Source organism: Neofelis nebulosa, chromosome 2 (genome assembly GCF_028018385.1).
Source record: "Neofelis nebulosa isolate mNeoNeb1 chromosome 2, mNeoNeb1.pri, whole genome shotgun sequence".
NCBI lineage: Eukaryota > Metazoa > Chordata > Mammalia > Carnivora > Felidae > Neofelis > Neofelis nebulosa.
This window is the reverse complement of record NC_080783.1, coordinates 12,331,295-12,342,901: the sequence shown is the minus strand read 5'-3', so window position 1 is coordinate 12,342,901 and position 11,607 is coordinate 12,331,295.

Below are 11,607 nucleotides of genomic sequence, written 5' to 3'. Positions count from 1 at the left end.
ATTGAATGAGTTTCTGTTCCTAGTAACTCATAATTCCTTTTCTAATGTGATACACATGGAAACTAGGATCTTGCTATTGTCATTTCTCTGGAAATCGACACTTTCTCCTTCTACACAGTGATGCTCAAATCCTTTCTCATACGTATCCCCCTGGGTATAAATCAATATTCATGCCTCAGCAGTTGGGAAAGACTATGGGCCACAAAATTCTATGCTTTGCTTAGAGCTTAACATGTTTGCAGTTTCCAAGAAGAGAAGGAAGTTTCCAAATTATGCATAGCTATGAATGAAGCATTTTAGTAAGTAATCATCAAGGAATAACAAAAGAAATCAATTCCCATTGGCACCCTACAAAGGAAGAAATTGAGCTTTTAATGTTGTGCTCCATAATGTGTGTATGCCAAAGAAACCCAGGACTGAGATTTTGAGAACGGGACAGAGCATGGTGAAGCATTTTGTGGGAATAAACTTCAGATACGTCCATCATTGCATGGCACTATGTGCATATGGAATGCTTTCTTCCTCACCACATGAAGGGCGCCAATGTTGTCACTAAAGACAAATATCTCTTGTATGAGAATGCTTTTAGTGTTTCTTCATAATTATAAGTAACACATAGCCAATGTGGACAATTGAAAATATGGAAATTATAAAGAAAAGAAATAAAACTCCCCTTAACTCTGCTACCCCAAGAAAAACATTGATCACACTTTGATGTATTTTCTTACTCGAATTATTTTTTTTCTTTAAACCATGGAAATGCATTGTTTAGTAATTCTGGAGGCTAGAAGTCCAAGATCAAGGATTTGGCATGGTTGGTTTTTCCTGGAATTTTTTCACACCCAGAAAAGTTATTCCTTTCTTATAAAATTCTGATGATTCTGTAAATACAGTATCTTTCATTAATTGTCAGAAGTATCTTCTATGTCATCAAACGTGTAAAAAATTGAATTGATGTATTTTATTCCATATTATTACCATGATATCATTTGTTTGACTATATTCTATCATCAAATCGTTTTCCAATATTACAAATAAATATTTAACAGGCATCTTTGTACATAATGCTTTGCTTAATCTCTGACAATTTCCTTAGGATAAATCCCTGAATAGGAAATTACTAAATCAAAGGGAAAATAAATATTTTATGGCTCCTGTCCTAAACTATCAAATTGCCTTTCTAAAATAGCAAGTCAATTTACAGTCCTACCTGTTGGGTGAAAAGTGTCCATTTCTTAAACCCATAGAAATCAGTGTGTATTTATCTTTGACAACTTCAGAGTCATGACATGGTACATTACTGTTAGCTTTACATGCATTTTCTTAACAATTAACATGATTGAACACGGTGATTTCTATTGATCAAGTAGTGATCAAGCCAAGATGTAGTTACCTCAGACCCTCTTGGCCCTTTCCTCAGAGACAAATGGAGGAAACAAGGTGTACTTGAATCCTGGATCTGGTTTTTTTCCTCTCATTGGCAACACTTTCATTCATAATATCAGCTTCATTCATGAAATCTCATTATCTAATCAGGAAGTGAGATATTTACTTACAAGTGTTGACTACAGTGAATCATTGAAGTGTGTAAACATTATAAATAGATTCTCGTGGATCCTAAAAAAGATGTTTTTAAGCTTAAAAATATAAAAGAAAGCCTAAGTCAGTCAGATATGAGGATAAGCCTGCAAATTCTCATATGGCTGGCATGGTTAATGTTGGTTTTCAAGAATCTAATGTCAATATTTATATTTCAAATTAAGCCTTTTATTATCTTGTGTGTTGGCTATCGTTAACAATTTCAATAACAAGAACAACAGTTACTAACACTCACACACAGAATAGTGTAGTAGGTCTTAGATTTAAAAAGAGAGAGAGAGAAATCGATGCTGTTTTTAAAGACTGTTGGAGGGAAAGTAGATATCCACTACAGTAAAGTGCTAGATATACCCAAATTATATTTTTGAAATATATCAACTGATTTTTATGGATATTCATGAGTTTTTACTTCTGTACCCTATCTTTTCCCTTTGTCCAATCCAACCACCTAAACCTTCTCCATTCATTTTCTCATGGGAGGCATACAGCAGGCCAAAACCAAAGGTACTGAAGACCATTCACTCTCTTTTCTATTTCAAAAGAAATACACTTCTTTTCTTAACACACTTCTATTTCTATTCCACTACCCTAAGGGAGTGGAAACTCTCCTGACTTTAGCTTTTCTGAGGATTTAAGAAGTGAATTCTTCAGCCAACACCTGTTCCTCGGTAGTTGAAAATCTTCTCCCTGGGGGGGAAAAAAAGGAGAAAAGGGAAGAGAAAGGAAGTGGTGAGAAATGGATTGATCCAAATCATAGTGGCCAACTGGCCTCTCAAGAGAGCCCCCAGTATTAGAAAATCCAAAAGCAGCAGGCAGGAAGCAAAACCAAAGAAAGAGAAAGAACGAGAATAGCTACACAATGTAAGTGTCCTAGGTATCCAAGGCAAGAGACTGCTTTCTGGGTTCTCGTGTTCTGACATGACACAGCAAGAGCAGAATAGCTCTCGTGTGCTTTCATAGGACATCCCCAAACCTAAGGGACTATGCACGTGGCAATGATGGCATCTTCATAGTTACATAGGAAAGTGGTAACTAAGGACCAGATGGGATGATGGGTACCTGCTGATAGATTACATCAAGGATCAAAGACATTATTATACATCCTTCATTGCAACTATTTTGGCACAGCTGAGGTCAGATCCCCCCCCCCCCCATAAATAGATAAGAACAACATCTCCTGATGTGATACACGACAGCAACAGAAGAAGCCTGCAGCATTGAGCTTCTTTCTCAGTGGGAAGAGATGTAAAATACAATACTTTGTCCCTTTCTTTGCAATTTCACAGTGTATGCTAGACCATTAAAGCCCTACGCTTCACTGATGGTGGCAGGCTCTTGAAATTTGGTACCGTTTCTCTCTCATCACCTGGAATACATGTATGTTACAAAGCACTCCAAAGATCTGCTATTTATGCTTTATCAGTTCAATTAACATTATCTCGTCAATATATTGGACTAGGTTCTCCAGAATATCCAATTGGTCCAGTCCGTTTGGACTATACTGTGACAAAAGTTGGGAGGATGAATTAGCCCTGAGAAAACATAATAGATCTATACTATTTTTCCATCTCATATAAAGGCATGTTGCACTGAACCTGTTTCCTGATAAGGATGGAAAAATGTATACATTCACCAGATCGATCACTTCACACCATGTACTGAGGCTGTGTTAATCTACTCTAGCAAAGTAACTGACCTGGCCCCAGCAACCACAATTGGGGTTATCACTTGGTTAAGTTTGAAGTAGCCCACTCTCATCCACCAGGACCTATTTGGTTTCTGATGGGCCCAACTAATCAATAAAGTCTAGATACAATGCACACTTTAAGTCTTTAAAAGTGACATGAATATCTTCCATTTCTCCTGGCATGTAACACTGCTTTTTATTTACCGCTTGGCTGGCATAGTGGTGTGGAGTAGGGACAGGGACAGTTTCAAAAATTTCTCTTTGGCCTTATATATTATATGCTAAGACAGTTCTACTCCCCCACAGGCCAAGTGACAAATATGAGGATTATAGATCCAGAAATCGGGTGAGGAATCGTGACTTTCTTTGGCATAGCTGCCCTCAGCCTCCTGATCGCCCATCCTTTATTTTTTTTTTTACTATGCAGATTGAGCAACATCTTTATTGGCCATCCATCTATCTCACTCCTAGGATACTATGCTCTGTTAACACCCTGGCTCTCGACACGTCAGGCTTCTCCACTGCTACCAACCTTGACCCTTATTACAAAAATTAAACCCTCTTTTGTGCAAAGGTTAAGCTCTATTACTTGGTCAATCAACTGATGAATGGGTAAAGACTATGTGGTTTATGTATACAATGGAATACTACTTTGCTATTAGGAAGCCAAGTTGTATTACATCTCCTATCATTAGCCCCACCATACAAAGTACAGCCACTACTGAACTTCCCCATAGAGTGAGTGCCCCCCTCACCATCATATTCCTTGTAACTTTGGTAAAGGAAGAGTATTCCAGACCCTCACACAAAACAGAGCTAGCTGGTGGGCTCTCCAGCCTTCCTTGAAATATTCAAGGTACCTCTAGCACACCCAGTCCTCTAAGCTTTTGGTATATTACTCCATTGTCTTCCATGGAAATTCTGACATTTGTATTTCATTTTGCACAGACTATTTCTTTTTCTCAAACTCATAAAAGCCCTCCTAGCCATATTAGTGCAGTCTCCCAGGATTCTTGTCAGCTGATAAATTCTGTGTCCTGGGAAAGTATTCCTATATTGATCAATTTTTCTTTGTCCAATTTTATAGTCCAGTGCTCCCATAATCATCCCTATATTTGCTCTCATGGATCCTGCAGGTACGTGTTAGCTAGACCATGTAGCAGTGCCAGCAATATAGCCTTTTCCTTCCTTAGCAGGATAGCATTTCCCTAGCTGGATTATATCCTAAATTTATCCTAATTTGGTGTCTAGGAAGGGAAGTGTGGGGGTGGGTTACACTATGGCAAGTAGAGTACCTGTTGTCATACAAGCTAGAAGCTACTGAAACGTCTTCAAGTGAGAGGGAGGCACCATCTTCTGACAGAAATGAGAAGGCCAATTCTGTAGGCCCAAATTTTTAGAGGAATCTTGTTTCAAGGTTCTTATGTGCATCAGTGTAGATATCTTTATTATCAAGTCTCACTGTTTCATGCATTTCTCTTTTTTCAATATAATTTATTGTCAAATTGGCTAACATACAGTGCTTAAAATGTGCTCTTGGTTTTGGGGGTAGATTCTCATGGTTCATCGCTTACATACAACACCCAGTGCTCATCCAACAAGTGCTCTCCTCAATGTCCATCCCTGATTTTCCTCTCCCCCCTCCCCTCCCCATCAACCCTAGGTTTGTTCTCTGTATTTAAGTATCTCTTATGGTTTGCCTCCCTCCCTCTCTGTTTGTAACTATTTTTCCCCCTTCCCTTCCCCCATGGTCTTCTGTTAAGTTTCTCAAGATCTACATATGAGTGAAAACATATATCTGTCTTTTTCTGACTGACTTACTTCACTTAGCATAATACCTTCCAGTTCCATCCACATTGCTGCAAATGACATGATGTTATTCTTTCTCATTGCCAAGTAGTATTCCATTGTATATATAAACCACATCTTCTTTGTCCATTCATCAGCTGATGGACATTTAGGCTCTTTCCATAATTTGGCTATTGTCAAAACTGGTGCTGTAAACATTGGGATACATGGTGGCCTTATGAATCAGCACTCCTGTATCCTTTCTATAAATTCCTAGTAGTGCTATTGGTGGGTTGTAGGGTAGTTCTATTTTTTATTTTTTTGAGAAACCTCCACAATGTTTTCCAGAGCAGCTTCACGAGTTTGCGTTCCCACCAACAGTGCAAGAGGGTTCCCATTTCTCCACATCCTTGCCAGCAACTGTTTCCTAAATTGTTAATTTTACTCACTCTGACGGTATAAGGTGGTATCTCAGTGTGGTTTTGATTTGTATTTCCCTGATGATGAATGACGTTGAGCATCTTTTCATGTGTCGGTTGGCCATCTGGATGTCTTCTTTGGAAAAGTGTCTATTCATGACTTCTACCCATTTCTTCACTGGGTTATTTGGTTTTTGGGTGGCGAGTTTGGTAAGTTCTTTATAGATTTTGGATACTAATCCTTTATCTGATATGTCATTTGCGACTATCTTTTCCCATTCCGTCAGTTGCCTTTTAGTTTTGCTGATTGTTTCCTTTGCAGTGCAGAAGCTTTTTATTTGATGAGGTCCCAATTGTTCATTCTTGCTTTTAATTCCCTTGCCTTTGGAGATGTGTCAAGCCAGAAATTGCTGAGGTGACTGAGGTCAGAGAGGTTATTGCCTGCTTTCTCCTCTAGGGTTTTGATGGTTTCCTGTCTCACAGTTAGGTCTTTCATCCATTCTGAGTTTATTTTTATTTATGGTATAAGAAAGTGGTCTAGTTTCATTCTTCTGTATGTGGCTGTCCAGTTCTCCCAGCACCATTTGCTAAAGAGACTGTCTTTTTTCCTTTGCATACTCTTTCCTGCTTTGTCAAAGATTAGTTGGCCATACATTTGTGGATCCAATTCTGGGTTCCCTCTTCCAATCCATTGGTCTAGGTGTCTGTTTTTGTGCCAATACCATACCGTCTTGATGATTGCAGCTTTGTGGTAGAGGCTAAAGTCTGGGATTGTGATGCCTCCCGCTTTGGTTTTCTTTTTCAATATTACTTTGGCTAGTCGAGGTCTTTTGTGGTTTCATACAAATTTTAGGATTGTTTGTTCCAGCTTTGAGAAGACTGCTGATGCAATTTTGATTGGGATTGGATTGAATGTGTAGATTGCTTTGGGCAGTATTGACATTTTAACAATATTTATTCTTCCAACCCATGAGCATGGAATGTTTTTCCATTTCTTTATGTCTTCTTCAATTTATTCATAAATTTTCTATAGTTTTCAGCATACAGATCTTTTACATCTTTGGTTAGGTTTATTCCTAGTTATTTTATAGTTCTTGGTGCAATTATAAATGGGATCAATTTCTTGACTTCCCTTTCTGTTGCTTCATTATTGGTATACAGAAATTCAGCCGGTTTCTGTATATTGATTTTGTACCCTGCGACTTTGCTGAATTTGTGTATCAGTTCTAGAAGGCTTTTGATGGAGTCTTTTGCATTTTCCATGTAGAGTATCATGTCTGCAAGAAGTGAAAATTTGACTTCTTCTTTGCCAATTTGGATGCCTTTTATTTCATTTTATGACTTGCAACACTATGTTAAACAACAGTGGTGAGAGTGGATGTCCCTGTAGTGTTCCTGATCTCAGAGGGAAAGCTCTCAGTTTTTCCCTATTGAGAATGGTATTAGCTGTGGGCTTTTCATATATGGCTTCTTATGATGTTTAGTTACGTTCCTTCTATCCTGACTTTCTTGAGGGTTTTTATTAAGAAAGTCTGCTGTATTTTGCCAAATGCCTTTTCTGCATCTATTGACAGGATCATATGGTTCTTATCTTTTCTTTTATTAATGTGATGTATCATGTTGATTGATTTGCAAATATGGAACCAGCCATACAACCCAGGAATGAATCCCACTTGATCGTGGTGAATAATTCTTTTTATGTGCTGTTGAATTCAATTTGCTAGTATCTTGTTGAGAATTTTTGCATCCATGTTCATCAGGGATATTGGCCTGTAATTCTCCTTTTTTTGTGGGGTCTCAGTCTAGTTTGGGAATCAAGGTAATGCTAGCTTCATAGAATGAGTCCAGAAGTTTTCCTTCCGTTTCTATTTTTTGGAACAGCTTGAAAAGGACAGGTACTAATTCTGCTTTAAATGTCTGGTAGAATTCCCCTGGGAAGCCATCTGGTCCAGGACTCTTATGTGTTGGGAGATTTTTGATAACTGACTCAATTTCTTCACTAAGTTATGGGTCTGTTCAAATTTTCTATTTCTTCCTGTTTGAGTTTCAGTAGTGTGTGGGTGTTTAGGAATTTGTCAATTTCTTCCAGATTGTCCAGTTTGTTGGCATATAATTTTTCATAGTATTGTCTGATAATTGCTTGTATTTCTGAGGGATTGGTTGTAATAAGCCCATTTTCATTCGTGATTTTATGTTTGGGTCCTCTCTTTTTTTCTTTTTGAGAAGTGTGGCTAGGCATTTATCAATTTTGCTTATTTTTTCAAAAAACTAGCTCTTAGTTTTATTGAATTGATCTGTTCCACTGGTTTTTTTTCCCCCTTTGGATTCTATATTGTTTATTTTCTGCTCTGATCCTTATTATTTCTCTTCTCCTAGTGGCATTGAGGTTTCTTTGGTGTTCTGCTTCTAGTTCTTTTAGGTGTGCTGTTAGATTTTCCATGTGGAATTTTTCTTGTTTCTTCAGTTAGGCCTGGATTGCAATGTTTTTTCCTTTTAGGACTGCCTTTGCTGCATCCCAAAGGGTTTGGACTGTTGTGTTTTCATTTTCATTTGTTTCCATATTTTTAAAAATATCTTCTTTAATTGCCTGGTTGGCCCATTCATTCTTTTGTAGGATGTTCTTTAACCTCCATACATTTGGAGGCATTCCAAACTTTTTCCTGTGGTTGATTTCAAGTTTCATAGCATTGTGATCTGAAAATGTGCATGGTATGATCTCAATTTGTTTTATATTTGGCTGTTTTGTGACCCAGTATGTGATCTATCTTGGAGAATGTTCCATGTGCACTTGAGAAGAATGTGTATACTGCTGCTTTAGGATGAAAAGTTCTGAATATATCTGTGTCAAGTCCATGTGGTCCAGTGTATCATTCAGGGCCATTGTTTCTTTATTGATTTTCTGTCTAGATGATTGGTCCATTGTTGTAAGTGGAGTATTAAAGTCCCCTGCAATTACCACATTCTTACCAATAGGATTGCTTATGTTTGTGATTGTTTTACATATGTGGGTGCTTCTGAATTGGGTGCATAAACATTTATAATTGTTAGCTCTTCTTGATGGATAGACCCCGTAATTATGATATAATGCCCTTATTCATCTCTTGTTATAGTCTTTGGTTTAAAACATAGCTTGTCTGATAAAGTATGGCTACTCCAGCTTTCTTTTGACACCCAGTAGCATGATAGATGATTCTCCATCCCCTCACATTCAATCTGAAGGTGTCCTCAGGTCTAAAATGGGTCTCTTGTAGCCAGAAAATAGATGGGTCTTGTTTTTTTATCCATTCTGGTACCCTATGTCTTTTGATTGGAGCATTTAGTCCATTTACATTCAATGCTATTATTGAAAGATAAGGATTTAGAGTCATTGTATTATCTGTAGGTTTCGTGCCCATAGTGATGTCTCTGGTCCTTTTGTGATCTTTGCAACATTCCACCCACAGAGTCCCCCTTAGGATCTCTTGCAGGGCTGGTTTACTGGTGATGCACTCATTCAGTTTTTGTTTTTCTGGGAAAACCTTTATCTCTCCTTCTATTCGGAATAACAGGCTTGCTGGATAAAGGATTCTTGACCGCATGTTTTTCCTATTGAGCACATTGAATATTTCTTGCCACTCCCTTCTAGCCTGCCAAGTTTCAGTAGATAGGATAGGTCTGCTACTATTGTTATGTGTCTACAGTTGTAGGTTAAGGCCCCTTTGTCCCTAGCTGCTTTCAGAATTCTCTCATTATCTTTGCATTTTGCTAGTTTCACTATGATGTGTTGTTTCATGCATTTCTAATCAGAGCCTTGACCTTGGCATAGCAAATTGCCAGAGTGGAGAATGAGACCTTACCTAGAATGCCACCACACCTATAATAAAGACCTATCCCCATCATCAGGTTTTTCTGGCTTCTGAATGCAAGAAATTAAAGTGTCATTGAGTGGAGTCAAGGAGGCTGAGTTTCATACTTCACCCTCAGTTGGTGATGAACCATTCAGCTTTCTGCAACGCATTCATAGCAGCCAACAGCAGCTACCCAATTCCATAGTCCTTATAAGTAGGATTTCCCCCTGTATCTCTCAAATTCCTGAGAAATACTACCAGCTGATGCATTCCCTTCCACAGATCACACATCTCCATTTCACCTCCAGTGACAATGTTAACACTAGCACAGCCCCAGTATGCCAATGACTGCTTGTGTTCCCACCTATGGCTGAGTTCTTGCTGCGAGTAGTGTAGCTCCCAAATTTCATTCTAGAGTCTGACTTCCTAGGTCTTCTCTTGATACCTACTGCCTTAGGTCAGGTCCCCTGGAGGAGAGAATTGGGTGCTGGAGGTTTCTTTGTTGGGAAATATATTTGAGAACACATGTAAGGAAGTGAATGAAGCAGTTTGGGGCAGAGGAAAAGGCGAATTGCAATGCAATTATAACTGGGGTCTCAGACAATTCTTTAGGGAGCTCTGGACCAGGCAGGACTCTCAGAATTGTCGCATGTTGAAGCTGGGAGCTGAGCCTTTGTACCCCCTTTTCAACCATCATTGGATGTGCCTTGCCTTCAGGAAAAGGCTGTAACCTGGGGTACCTCTTTTCAGCCAAGGTCAAGTCCCAGGATGGAATGCAACTGCCTGTGAGCTGTGGATAGACAACACTCTTGGGTACTGGGGGCATGGATACCTCCGTGCTGAAAGGGGAATCTGGGAAGAGTACCGCTGTACCCATTTTACCTGGGTCAGGCCTTCAGTTCATCCTCCAAATGTAGCTACAATGTATATGAAAAGCATAAGAACACCTAAGTTGACAAATTGTTTTTCTACCACTCTAGCAGGATAAAGACTCTAAAGATAAGTAGAATAATATTTGTAACTATAGTGATAATTACCTTAACCTCTTACATATGGAAAAATACAAAAGCAACACCAGAAAATTAATTTACATTCATAAATATCCTACTTATTTATTCAACAGCATTACTGAATGCCTTGACTTCTGTGTCTAAGATAACTATAGTTCAAAATACAGAGATGAATGATAAACAAAGCCTGACTTCATGAATGTCAAACTTACAAGGGAGGTTTGGCACTGAAGACAGAATGGGGTACCCAATTTTCTAGCCAGAATTATCTAGTTGGTTCTAGTCTGAACCATGGCAAGTTTTACCTATTTGACAGCTATGTCCAGTTCACTTATCGCCATTGAAGTGTGGACCCCAAGAGTATCGGACTGCCTGAGCTGGAATCTGAACTTCATCACTAATGACTTACAACAGATTATTTAACCTATTGTGGTCAATTTCGACATGTATCAAATGGTGATTATTGTAATATGCAAATCATACAGTTGTTGCAGGGATTAACATTAGAAAATTCACACAAAGTACTTAAGCTGTGCCTGGCGCATAGTAATCACTACATAAATATCAACCGTCATAAATTTTTCCTCCCTCATAAAGTTAAAATGCAATTTGATTTCTTGAATTTTTTTCCACTGTTTACAGCGTATGACATGAGGTGTATACTTAGGGTGTGATCAGGCAGAAATACAAGTCAGGGTTTATTTTTATACCACCAATTCTGTCCTTGGTTACAAATTATTAATGTAATTTGTAAATCAAATCCGTAATTATTAAAGTAGAGCAGTTGCTCAGCTATTGACTGATAAATTTCATTTTACTTCTAGTCGCGGGGCTATCCAGAATTTAGTAATCACGCATACAAAATGACTTCGCCAATATTTGTGTTTTTTCACCTCTAGAAGACGGACTAACTGCTAATCCATTCCCTTATCTATGTACCTGCATGGGCTTCATGTATTTTTCCTTCGAGAGTATCTTCTATCACTATACTTTTCCTACCATGACAGAAATTCAACAGTTATATAAGGAAAAGACATTGTATGAATACAATGGAAATTGCTCTTGCTCATCATGGAAAAGAGAGGCTTTCTCTGCCACATCCTCCAGGACCTCTTGGCCACAAAGCAATAATGCACCACACAGGCTGGGCTTCTTGCTTCTTTTGATACCCCTGGGATTGGCTTAGCAGGGAAAACAGAGGCAGCGCATCGGCAATTCACATTAAAGTGATATTCTTGCTACCTGCGAGACCAATTGGGAGGGTTGTGTGGGAGAGT